Source organism: Sphaerodactylus townsendi, linkage group LG08 (assembly GCF_021028975.2).
Source record: "Sphaerodactylus townsendi isolate TG3544 linkage group LG08, MPM_Stown_v2.3, whole genome shotgun sequence".
NCBI classification, from domain to species: Eukaryota; Metazoa; Chordata; class Lepidosauria; order Squamata; family Sphaerodactylidae; genus Sphaerodactylus; species Sphaerodactylus townsendi.
Window position 1 is genome coordinate 110,238,075 of NC_059432.1, and position 13,367 is coordinate 110,251,441.

At 47.6% G+C, this 13,367-nt stretch overlaps 1 pseudogene; it reads left to right on the plus strand.

Annotated features, from left to right (window-relative positions):
- The first annotated feature begins 9,936 nt into the window (after positions 1-9,936).
- Positions 9,937-13,367, plus strand: part of LOC125438533 — a 30,379-nt pseudogene continuing 26,948 nt past the window's right edge.

Sequence of the window (13,367 nt, forward strand, 5' to 3'; positions counted from 1 at the left end):
TGTGTATGTATTCCAAATCTAGCCAATGGTCAAAAGACAAGGAGGGGTGTTTGTAAGAGGGTATAAATTAAGTTACGCAAGCAACAGCCCCTTTGAACCTCCTCCGTGTTGCTAACAGAGGAGAGTTCCCTCTTCTGCGCAGAATTGAATGAAAACAATAAATCTCTGAACACTGAAGAAGCTTTTGGATGGTTATTTTTGTAACTGGTCAGAGCTTTTGCTCTGTGCACAGGGCCTTGCCCTGTGCCTATCACCACCTCTGGCACCCGTGCCAGAGGTTCGCCACCACTGGGGTAGGTGGGGAAGGTGAGGAAGGTGAGGCTGAGAGAGTCCTGAATGAATTTGGTCCAGCCTAAGGCCATCCAGCAGGAATGTAAGAGTGGGGAAACAAACTCGGTTCACCAAATAAGAGTCCGCTGCTTATGTGGAGGAGTGGCGAATCAAACCTGGTTCTCTAGACAAGAGTCCACCACTCTTAGCCACTACTCTACACTGGATATGGAGTTGCCAATGGAGATTGGTTTAGAAACTCTGGCCATTGTGGAAGGCTATGGATTTGCTCCTCTGCTGGGATCAGAACCCTAGAGAGGACAAATTTGCCAGCATAGGGCCCTGCCATCTCCCCAACTCTATTCCCCCGGCCCAGATTTGACGATTAAACATTTCCGCTTCTTCCCCATCAGCTCTTCTGTGGCTGCTGCAGATCTTTGTGCTGTTTGGGCCTGCAAGGAAATTATCAGTACCCTCAATTAAGCTCTGCGCCTTCCCTCCCCGGCTGCAGTTCGGGCTGACTCAGGGGAAATCGTTGTGAACCATATCTGGAACTACAACATAACTAGCAGCCTGACAAACCCTTTCATTAGCACAATTCCTAGAGGGGAAATTCTAATCTGTAATTCCTCCCTCGTTGGGGCTGCCGCAAACTCGTAAGGAAATTTTCAGCTCCCTCAGTCGAGCTGTGGGCCTTCCATCTGCTGAAGGCCAGGTTGATTCAGAGGAAAGAGCTTTAAACTGTACCTCAAACCACAATATAACTAACAGCCTGACAAATACAAACACGAGGCCCAGTTCGTCTCCAGGCTGTGCTCCAGTGTGGTGTAGTGGTTCAGAGCAGGTGAATTCTAATCTGGAGATCCAGGTTTGAATCTGCACTCACCCACCTGAGTGGCAGAGGCCTATCTGGTGAACCAGATGTGTTTCCACACTCCTGCTGGGTGACTTTGGGCTAGTCACAGTTCTCTCTGGACTCTCTCAGCCCCACCTGCCTCACAAGGTGTCTGTTGTGGGGAGAGGAAGGGAAAGGAGCTTATAAGCCACCTTGAGTCTCCTTACAGGAGAGAAAAGTGGGATAAACTCCTCCTCCTCTTCTTCTTTGGACTCAACCAGAGAGTTTGGACTACTCTGGCTTTTTGTAAACTGGACATTCTTCTCCTGAGCTGCGTACTCTCCCTTGTTTGTTTGACATGGCTCTTTAAGTTGTGAGAGGATTTGTCAACGAGCGATTATGCTTCGTCCATTTAACTGGATAGCCTCAGGCAACAGGTGCTTTCAATAGAAGGTATTGTTACCCAAGGTGGAGACACAGTCTCTCAACATAGTGGGGAATGTTAGCTTAGAGCAGACTGCTTATTAATGTTGCGAAAGGCTGGGTAAGGAATCTTTAATACCAGTGTATACGAAGATCAGCTCTTAGAAGAAAATCCACAGAGAGGAATATGATGCAAATTTGACAATCTTTATTGTAGGGATGAGCGCTTCACAAGCATTTGATTCAGTTCAATAAACACACACACACACAGAGTTCCTAAGATATAGGTCAAATCCCCACTACTGTCTTAGCCAGGTTTCAGAACACAAACTAACCAGGTTTGAGGGACGACCTCCCCATTGCTTGTGTGGCAGATTCCGTTTCTGGTGCTCGTTCTCCCCGTTAATCCGCATTCCGGCAGGACCTGGTTGCAAGTGGCACAGACCCCATTAACACGGTTCAGAGCTGATCCGAGGGGAGGGATGAGGGTTGAAACCCTGACTCGTTTCCCGCTCTGGAGTGTGACGCAGAATTCGGGCAACCAATCAGTGCTGCGATGCGCGCGCAGCCTTTCCTTGGTTTCGTTTTCGCTTTTGTGATTGGCCAGCAGAAGGGAACGCAAATGTTAAACAGTCAAACGTGTAACTTTGAATCGTTAATAGTTTACACAGGTAACGATTAACTGTTTGCACAGTTAAACAGTTAAACGTTAAACTTTTACACGCTGTTTTTTTATCACGCCCCTACAATGTTCGTTTCCGCAGTGGGAAAAGGTCCCGCCCCATCAAGGCACGCCAGCCAATCAGGGGAGACCGACGAAGCCAGCTCGCCTGGTAGTGGGGAATGCTAAGAGTTCTGCAACCGGGTGTGTCTGTTGTGTGCTCTCTGCGGTGGGGAGGGAGAAACTCCGATGAAGAGGACACGGTTTCACAACAAACAGATTTGGATCTGCATGCAAATTTCAAGTGGGGATTCGACCACTGATAGGTTGGAAAACAGATTTGGAATAGAAAGGGGGTATGGGATATATGGGTAATACACTGATCGTAAAGTGAGGAAGATCCAGGGTTCAGAGCCAAATGGCCAGTGTTTGGTTCCAGGGGGCAACATGCTGGACACAGTGAAATGGCGGGGTCGGGGCAGGTGATGTCATAGCAGCAGGGGCGTGGGGCGCATGTGCGCCCCCGGCGCAGTTTCCCCTTGCTCCGCCTCTGGAGCATCTGGGTTAAGATAATCAGGAAAGTGACATCAGAAGCCTTCTTGTGGCTAGAAAAGAGTATACGTTCGGCAGGGCTGCTGTATCACGTTAAGAACACATTCCTCTTGGGCTGCGGAGCTGAAAATATGCTGACAGGGCAAACAAGCTGAGAGCATGAGAACAGAAAAGCCCTCGTTGGGTTGAATAAATTTTATTTATCTTTAATTCTGTTGTCAGTTTTGCTTATTAGCCTCTGGGTCTGTACCCCACTCCTGTGGTAACAATAACACAAATCTTACAGTGTGTAAGGGTTAAATATGACTCCGATTTGTATTCCAAAAATAACTCTGGGATTAATTGAGGATCAGCAGAAAACAACTCGGCTGAATCTGTTCAGCTCCTGATTTCATGACTTGATGTGATCCTGCGCTATTTAACCAAACTAATCTTTCACCCATCTGCAGGAAAGTATTAATATCAAACACACAATTATCCATTAAGGATACATAAGAACATAAGAACAAGCCAGCTGGATCAGACGAGAGTCCATCTAGTCCAGCTCTCTGCTACATGCAGTGGCCCACCAGGTGCCTTTGGGAGCTCACAGGCAGGAGGTGAAAGCAATGGCCTTCTGTGGCTGTTGCTCCCGAGCACCTGGACTGATAAGGCATTTGCAATCTCAGATCAAGGAGGATCAAGATTGGGAGCCATAGATCGACTTCTCCTCCATAAATCTGTCCAGGCCCCTTTTAAAGCTATCCAGGTTAGTGGCCATCACTACCTCCTGTGGCAGCATATTCCAAACACCAATCACACGTTGTGTGAAGAAGTGTTTCCTTTTATTAGTCCTAATTCTTTCCCCCAGCATTTTCAATGGATGCCCCCTGGTTCTAGTATTGTGAGAAAGAGAGAAACATTTCTCTCTGTCCACATTTTCTACCCCATGCATAATTTTATAGACTTCAATCATATCCCCCCTCAGACGTCTCCTCTCCAAACTAAAGAGTCCCAAACGCTGCAGCCTCTCCTCATAAGGAAGGTGCTAGCATAAGGAAGGAGTAGCATGAATCTATCATGCTACTCCCAATGGAAGGGAAACAGCTCCTTTTAAAGCAAGTGAAGCATAGCAAATTAATTGATTTTATTACTTCAATTATATTTCTTATCTCATACAGAATGGATTGCTCCCAGGCAAGAGGGAGAGAAAGCTCCTTGCTGCTGAAAGACGCAATTGGAAATGTGCTGAACTTTGTTGGAGGTGTCTTCAAATCCCAGAAAAGGCTGATCATCAGCGAAGGAAAATATCAACAAAGGAATGGACTCACAAAACATCTTTCCCCCCAAGTCCTGCCAAAATAATAATGAGGAACCAAACCTTATTTTGGGAAGTAGCGCCCCCTTTTTTTAGATTTTCAGTTTTTCCTGTAAAGAAGAAGAGGAAGAGTTTGGGTTTATACCCTGCTTTTCTTTACCACAAGGAGTCTGTAAGGGCACTTTGACACGTGCAGAATAATGCACTTTCACAATTGTTTGCAAGTGGATTTTGCTATGTTGCACAGTAAAACCCAGCTGCAAAGTGGATTGAAAGTGTATTATTCTGCATGTGCGGAACTGCCCTAAGAGTTTATAACCCTTTCCCCACAACCTTGTGAGGTAGGTGGGGCTGAGAGAGTTTGGAAAGAACTGTGACTAGCCCAAGATCTCCCAGCAGGCTTCACATGGAGGAGCAGGAAAACAAATCCGGTTCAGCAGATTAGTGACCGCCACTAGTGTAGGAGGTTAAGAGCTGGTGTATCTAATCTGGAGGAACCGGGTTTGATTCCCAGCTCTGCCGCCTGAGCTGTGGAGGCTTATCTGGGGAATTCAGATTAGCCTGTGCGCTCCCACACACGCCCGCTGGGTGACCTTGGGCTAGTCACAGCTTCTCGGAGCTCTCTCAGCCCCACCTACCTCACAGGGTGTTTGTTGTGATGGGAGAAGGGCAAGGAGATTGTAAGCCCCTTTGAGTCTCCTACAGGAGAGAAAGGGGGGATATAAATCCAAACTCCTCCTCCTCCTCCTCCTCCTCTTCTTCTTCTTCCTCTTCTTCTTCCTCTTCTTCTTCCTCTTCTTCTTCTTCTTCTTCTTCTTCTTCTTCTTCTTCTAGTGTGGAAAAGGGAGAATGCCCAAGCAATTTTGTTGGTCTCTAAGGTGCTACTGGGCTTGAATCGAGCTGTTCTATAAATGATAGGTGTACATATTTTCTGCCTTGACCAGATTACAACAGAAAAAAAGGAAGGGGGTATAGCAGAACAAGCTAGTGAAAAAGCTACCAATAATAAGATGCAAGCGCTTAGTTTAATAACAAGGTGTAACAATCACAAGTGTAATATATGAACAAGAAGACGGATAAAAGTACAGACATATGTATCTGCTAACAAGCTGATAAGCAGTATGAAAACCTCTGTAGAGAAAAAAGTCAAACTAAAAACATGTACAGCCAGTCATCAAAACAAATACAGAATCAAAACCTCAAACAAAACTGGAGAACTGTCACCATCTGAATTAATCTGTTTATAATGTATATTGTTTTATATTGTTATTTATTGTGTATTTATGGTTTGATGATTGTGGTTCTCCACCCTGTGCCCTTCGGGGGAGGGCCGTTTAAAAGTTTGAAATATAAACAAACAAACAAACCAAAACACCCCAGGTGAGGCTCAGGTAAGTAAAGAGGTGGCAAAAATGGCCCCTTCCGCACACGCAAAAGAATGCGTTTTCAAACCACTTTCACAACTTGGGTGCTGTGTGGTTTCCGGGCTGTATGGCCGGGTTCTAGCAGCATTCTCTCCTGACGTTTCGCCTGCGTCTGTGGCTGGCATCTTCAGAGGATCTGAAGCAGACGCAGGCGAAACGTCAGGAGAGAATGCTGCTAGAACACGGCCATACAGCCTGGAAACCACACAGCACCCCAGTGATTCCGGCCGTGAAAGCCTTCGACGATACACTTTCACAACTGTTTGCAAGTGGATTTTGCTGTTCCGCACAGCTTCAAAGAGCACTGAAAGCAGTTTGAAAGTGCATTATTCTGCATGTGCGGAAGGAGCCAATGTGAAGTGACACTATGGACAGGATTTTCCGGACGACCGCCCTTTCACTGCTCATAGCTTCTTCAGCAGGGCAGAGATTTTCTATACTTGCCCAGATAGGAATCAGCAAGTCAAGTCAAGTCTTAGGCGATAAAGTGCAGCTTGTAGAAAAAAATTGTCTTCTCATCAATTACATGCTGCTACAGTGTCTGATTATGATGATTAAAACACCATCTTTCATGCTCCCTCAAATTGAAGGAATGACTCATACGGCAATTTAAATTGTTAAATTGTAATTTGTGTTGGTTTTATTTGTTGTTCACTGCCCTGAGCCCTCTGGAGAGGGCGGCCCATAAATCAAGTAAGTAAGTAAGTAAGTAAGTAATTTACAGTAAGTAAGTAAGTAAGTAAGTAAGTAAGTAAGTAAGTAAGTAAGTAAATAAATAAATAAATAAATAAATAAATAAATAAATCTCTCAATGTTAGAATGGTTATATCCAGCCAGCTTTCACCTCTTTGTGATTTGAATCCAATATTTTATTTCCACAGCACTTTTATCTTTCTCCATGTTGGTGTACTGCCACACACCTTGGTCTGCATTGGCTCAGCATGATGCAGTGGTTAAGAACAGGTGGATTCTAATCTGGTGAAATTGATTTGTTTCCCTGCTCCTGCACATGAAGCCTGCTGGGTGACCTTAGGCCAGTCACAGTTCTCTCTGGACTATCTCAGCCCCACCTGCCTCACAAGATGTCAGACTCCTAATGGTTTGAGACACTTTGAGAAAAGCGGGGTATAAATCCAAATCCAAGCGGGGTATAAATCAAAAATCCATGCCCTTATATAAAGCCGTGGTGCGACCGCACTTGGAGTCCTGTGTTCAGTTCTGGTCACCACATCTCAAAAAGGATATCGAAGAGATAGAAAAAGTGCCGAGAAGGGCAACGAGGATGATTGAAGGATTGGAGCACCTTCCTTATGAGGAGAGGCTGCAGCATTTGGGACTCTTTAGTTTGGAGAGGAGACGTCTGAGGGGGGATATGATTGAAGTTATAAAATTATGCATGGGGTAGAAAATGTGGACAGAGAGACATTTTTCTCTCTTTCTCACAATACTAGAACCAGGGGGCATTCCTTGAAAATGCTGGGGGGAAGAATTAGGACTAATAAAAGGAAACACTTCTTCACATAACATGTGATTGGTGTTTGGAATATGCTGCCACAGGAGGTGGTGATGGCTACTAACCCGGATAGCTTTAAAAAGGGCTTGGACAGATTTATGGAGGAGAAGTCGATCTATGGCTCCCAATCTTGATCCTCCTTGATCTGAGGTTGCAAATGCCTTAGCAGACCAGGTGCTCAGGAGCAGCAACAGCAGAAGGCCATTGCTTTCACCTCCTGCTTATGAGCTCCCAAAGGCACCTGGTGGCCCACTGCGAGTAGCAGAGAGCTGGACTAGATGGACTCTGGTCTGATCCAGCAGGCTAGTTCTTATGTTCTAAATCCAAGCTCTTCAAATATATATATTGCTTCATTACTAACTGCCATCTGCCAGCCTGCCTACCCCTATCCTTCTTAGGGCCCCTCCGCATAGCAAATGCAGCTAGGGTTCAACTCGTGTCTTCGGAAATCGTTACCTGAGCTCGACTCCTCTGTTACTCCGCACAGCAGCTGAGCTCGTGTCTTCGGAGCTGGGTTCAGAGGGAGAGATTAGCTCCTCGCGTCTTCCACTCCTCATTCCCGATTGGCTGCCGTTCTATGGTGGGAAACGTGAGTGCGCGTCCCTTTTTTTTTCATTTACCGACGCAGGAGCTACGTAGGAGGGTTTTTTAAAAGGTGCGCTTCTCGCTGCCCCCACGAGTCTCCCATTCTGCGCATGGACGAAATACTGCACTGTGATTGGCTGGCTGGCAGAGTCGAGGCGAGGGAGATTCCGCACTCCGCCAGCTTCGGCTTGAGTGCAACCTGAGTTCGCCAGGAAGTTGTACCTCCCAGTCGAGCTCAAAAATTTAACAGGGCGGGGGGGGGGGGGGGGCCGAGACAGACATGAGTTGAACGCTATGGCTGTGCGGAGTACCGGGGTCGGACCTACATCGAACTAAGGTCGAATCCTACAGTGCGGAGGGGCCCTGTGTTGTCTTTACTTATGAGATTCTCGAATCTGGTTTTGTTTTGGTACTTTTGACTTGTTTTCCTAAAGTCCCTACCTCCTTGGTTAGTCTTTTTGTATACTAACAGTGATCGAGGAAGCAAGCTTGTTTTCTGCTGCTCCAGGGACTAGGACAAGGAGTACATTGATTCAAGATACAGGATAAGAGATTCCACCTAACATTAGGGAGAACTTCCTGGCCGTCAGGGCTGTTCAACAGTGGAATCTGCTGCCTTGGAGGGTGGTGGAGTCTTCTGCTTTGGAGGTTTTTAAACAGAGGCTGAATGGCCATCTGTCAGGAGTGCTCTGATTGGGTGTTCCTGCATGGCAGCGGGTTGGACTTGATGGCCTCTTCCAACTCTACGGCCCCATCCGCACACGCAAAATAATGCATTTTCAAACCACTTTCCCAACTGTTTGCAAGTGGATTTTGCTATCCCGCACAGCTTCAGAGAGCACTGAAAGCAGTTTGAAAGTGAATTATTCTGCATGTGTGGAATGAGCCCCTGATTCTGTGAAATAACGGGAATGCAGATGGGCATTTCAACCAGTTGGATCTTAAATTGGGTTGGGCGCCATCTGTGCGTGCATCTGGGCATGTATTTTTATCTGTAATTGCTGAAATTGCTGCTATAATGTATTTAAATGAATTTTAATGTTTTGTCGTTACATTGTACTTATGAGACCTTATATTGTATTTGTTTTATGTCTCATTGTACACCGCCCAGAGCCCTTTGGGGGTTGGGTGGTCAATTAAGTTGAATTAATAACAACAACAACAACAACAACAACAACAATAATAAAATTAATGTATGTTTTTAATTGGTTGTATATTTCTATGTTGTTAGCCACCCTGAGGCCAGGAAAGGGTGGGATACAAATCAAACAAGCAAGCAAGTTGGGTATCTATCCAGTCACTTGCAGTCCGTGCAATTGGGTCTTGCAAATTTCCAAGAATGGCAATTGATCTCTAGATGACAGATATAAATTCCCCTGGAGAAACTGAAGGGTGGGTTCTGTGGTGTTATAACCCACTGAGGTCCCCCTCCCCAAAGGCTGATGTTCCTAGAGTCCATCTCCAAAACACCAAGAATTTTCCCACCTGGAACTGGCAACCGTCTAAACACTTAGGTGACATGATAGTGAAATGGAACCTCCATATTCCAAGGCAGCATACCTCTGAATCCTGATGCAGCATCTGGACAGAGCAGCAGTGGCACAGTGGCTAAGAGCAGGTGCACTCTGATCTGGAGGAACCGGGTTTGATTCCCAGCTCTGCCGCTTGAGTTGTGGAGGCTTATCTGAGGAATTCAGATTAGCCTGTACACTCCCACACATGCCAGCTGGGGGACCTTGGGCTTGTCCCAGTTCTTCGGAGCTCTCTCAGCCCCACCCACCTCACAGGGTGTTTGTTGTGAGGGGGAAGGGCAAGGAGATTGTAAGCCCCTTTGAGTCTCCTACAGGAGAGAAAGGGGGGGATATAAATCCAAACTCCTCCTCCTCCTCCTCCTTATTGCTGAGATGCAAATTGCTGTGTTGCTTTGCTTGAGGGTTTTTTAGAAGCATCCAGTCAAGTGTTGGAAACAGGATGTTAGATTTGGTGTACATTGGTCCAGATTCTGTGGGGTTCTTCTTGTGTCCTTACTGCTATAGGTATGATGGATCTCCTCCTCAGGCAAGACAGATGGCGAGTCATGAGCTAAACAGCTGTATTTAACTAACAGTCGCCAGGATCACGGAGGTAATGATTTTCAACCAGTAAGGAGTCTCCAGGTACAATTTCCAGAAACCTAAGCGATTCAACGTGCTTCAGTTGAGAAAATGCCTGAAGGGAAACAGGATTAGACGAGACAACGATGAAAGGGAAGGGCTGATGGAGATCTCCAGACGGGGAATTGAAGCACACCCAAGGGAGGGACATAACAGGAGACTGGGACTCTTCTCGTACGCCCCAACGCAGCTGCCGTTCAGTACCCAGAACAGGTGCAGCAAAATGTTGGCGTTAGGCACAGTCTTTACCCTCTTCCTCCTGTGTTACCTGACGGTCCAGTTTGTCAAACTGCAAAGGAAGAAAAGAAAACTTCCACCCGGACCAGCTCCGATCCCACTAATTGGATGTCTATGGAAACTGAAATTCTTTCGGTTGGAACGCGATATCGTGACAGAGGTACTTCTGGAACTATATTTCGATCGATTGACTTATTAAGCAGAGGCGCAGCGGGTAAGAGCAGGTACACTCTGATCTGGAGGAACCGGGTATGATTCTCCGCTCTGCTGCTTGAGTTGTGGAGGCTTATCTGGGGAATTCAGATTAGCCTGTGCACTCCCACACATGCCAGCTGGGTGACCTTGGGCTAGTCACAGCTTTTCGGAGCTCTCTCAGCCCCACCTACCTCACAGGGTGTTTGTTGAGAGGGGGGGAAGGGCAAGGAGATTGTCAGCCCCTTTGAGTCTCCTGCAGGAGAGAAAGGGGGGATATAAATCCAAACTCCTCCTCCTCCTCCTCCTCCTCCTCCTCCTCCTCCTCCTCCTCCTCCTCCTCCTCCTCCTCCTCCTCCTCCTCCTCCTCCTCCTCCTCCTTCTTCTTCTTCTTCTTCTTCTTCTTCTTCTTCTTCTTCTTCTTCTTCTTCTTCTTCTTCTTCTTCTTCTTCTTCTTCTTCTTCTTTCTCCTCCTATTTGCCTGGGGAAAAGATATATGCAGAAATAAAAGTAAAATAAAAATCAAGACTATGCTACTAGGCATATTACCAAAGAATCTTTCAAGAAATTTGAAAGAACTGTTTCAATAGTTGTCACCAGCTGCCAGAATGACACTTGCAACAAACTGAAAGATGGAAGAATGCCCTACCTAAAGAACTGGGAAAATAAATCAAGGAAATATGCAACAATTAGTAGGTATTAGTACTGTCATACCTGTGCCAGTGGAATAAAACAAAATTATAACCTAACAGACTTTATAACTTGGAGGAGTGGAATTTTTTTTGAATATGATAAGTGTGATTGAATTGTAATTGTAATATGATAATTGTGATTGAATTGTAATTGTAATATGATAATTGTGATTGAATATCAGTTGTTTGATGCTTTTACAGAACATTATCTGGTTAACTTTGTTTGCTTATCTATGTATTTAGAATTGTTGCCAAGTTTTGTTCTGTTCCCAGATCTTATTCTTTTGTTTGCTTATATTGTTGTGAAAAAAAAAAGCAATAATAATAATGGATGGATGCTGTTGCTCCCCGGCGTCCTCTATGCCCCCGCTCTCGACGCGCTCCCTGGTATACAGAGGAGCTGCGCCGCATGAAACAGGGGCTTAGACGTCTAGAGCGAGTATGGAGGAAATCTCGTGACGAAGCCGCGCGAACATCTTATAGGACGCTTATGAAAGCCTATGAGATGGCGACCAAGGAAGCGAAGAGGGCTTTCTTCTCCTCCTCCCTCGCATCCGCTAGCTCTCGCCCAGCACAATTGTTCCGCATTATTCGGTCGTTGACCTCCTTATCGGAGAGATCTTCAAATCCTCAATTGGGTATTAGCTGTGAGGCATTCATGAGCTTTTTTGCGGATAAGATCACGTCGCTCCGCCACGACCTTCCATCCACATTAGCTACAATTAGTGAACTGGAGACTCCCTTGCCGTCTTCGGGCCCTTGTTTGGCCCAGTTTTCCCTGCTCTCTGAAGCCGCTGTCGACAGAGCCTTAGCTGCTGTTAGACCTACTACCTGTCCTCTGGATCCGTGCCTGTCCTGGCTTGTGAAAACATGCCGGGCGGAGCTACGACCCCATCTGTTGAGTATAATCAATGGCTCCCTTGAGCAAGGAGCCTTTCCGGATGGGTTGAAGGAGGCAGTGGTCCACCCACTCTTAAAAAGACCATCGTTAGATCCGAGAGATCTGGCCAATTACCGCCCCGTCTCGAATCTTTCGTTTCTGGGGAAGGTAATTGAGAGAGTGGTGTTGGAGCAGCTTCAAGGTTTTCTGGATGACGCATCGGCTTTTGACCACTTACAGTCCGGCTTCCGTGCTGGGCATGGGACGGAGACTGTTCTCGTCGCTATCACAGACACACTCCGTATTCAACTTGACCGAGGCGGATCGGCGCTGCTGGTGTTGTTAGATCTCTCCGCAGCATTTGATGTGGTCGACCATGACCTTTTGACCCACCGCCTGGCCGCCTCCGGAGTCCGGGGCACTGTCCTTCAATGGATTGTCTCGTTTCTCCGGGGCCGGAGTCAGCAAGTGAGGTGCGGGGATCAAGCCTCCCGGAAGTGCCCGCTCCAATGCGGTGTACCCCAGGGGGCGTTACTATCCCCGCTGCTATTTAATATCTACATGCGACCCCTTGCTCAGCTGGTACGGAGTTTTGGGCTGATTTGTCATCAGTACGCAGATGACACACAGCTCATTCTGTTGATGGAGGGGGGAGCAACCGCCGCCCCTGTGGCTCTACAGCACTGTTTGGAGGCGGTCGCTGGTTGGTTGCATCAGAGCAGGTTAAAACTGAATCCATCGAAGACGGAGGTCCTCTGGCTCGGCTGTGAGGGGGTGGGTGGGACCTTCCAGCCGCCGGTGTGGGAGGGGGTCACATTGGCGCCGACCCCCTCTGTCCGCAGCCTGGGGGTCCACCTGGATTTGTCTCTTTCGATGGAGACCCAGGTGGCCCATACAACCCGGGCTGCTTTTTTCCATCTCCGCCAGGCCCGGCGGCTGGCTCCCTTCCTCTCCCAAGCGGACCTAGCCACTGTGATCCACGCAACGGTCATCTCCAGACTAGACTATTGTAACTCGCTCTACGCGGGCCTTCCCTTGCGTTTGATCCGGAGACTAAAACTGGTTCAGCATGCAGCGGCGCGTTTGCTTGCAGGTAGCGCCACCTGGGCACATATCCAACCCATATTGCGTCAGCTGCACTGGCTTCCAATAGAGTTCCGGATCATCTTCAAGGTGCTGGTGTTGACCTTTAAGGCCTTACGCGGCCTGGGACCATCATATCTTCGGGACCGCATCACCCCATACGTCCCTACACGGCCTCTTCGATCAGTTGAGGCCAATTTACTGGTGGTCCCTAGCCCCTCGGCGATGCGGCTGGCCTCCACACGGGCCAGGGCCTTTACGGCTCTGGCCCTGGCCTGGTGGAACGCTCTTCCTCCAACTGTCCGGGCCCTGCGGGACCTTAGTGAGTTCCACAGGGCCTGTAAGACAGAGCTGTTCCGCCGGGCCTTCGGAGGATCCAGCCGCTGATGGTGCCCCCCTTCTTTGGCCCTTGACATCTGGGCCAGCTGCCACCTAATGAGACTCGCCATTCCTCCCTTTTTTGGGGGGGGAGGGAACTTATAATCAGTATGCTGGACGCCACCCCTCCCCTTTATGGGAGGGGAGGGAGCTTTTAAAATAGACTGTTGAACGCCATTTACTTTATTGGGT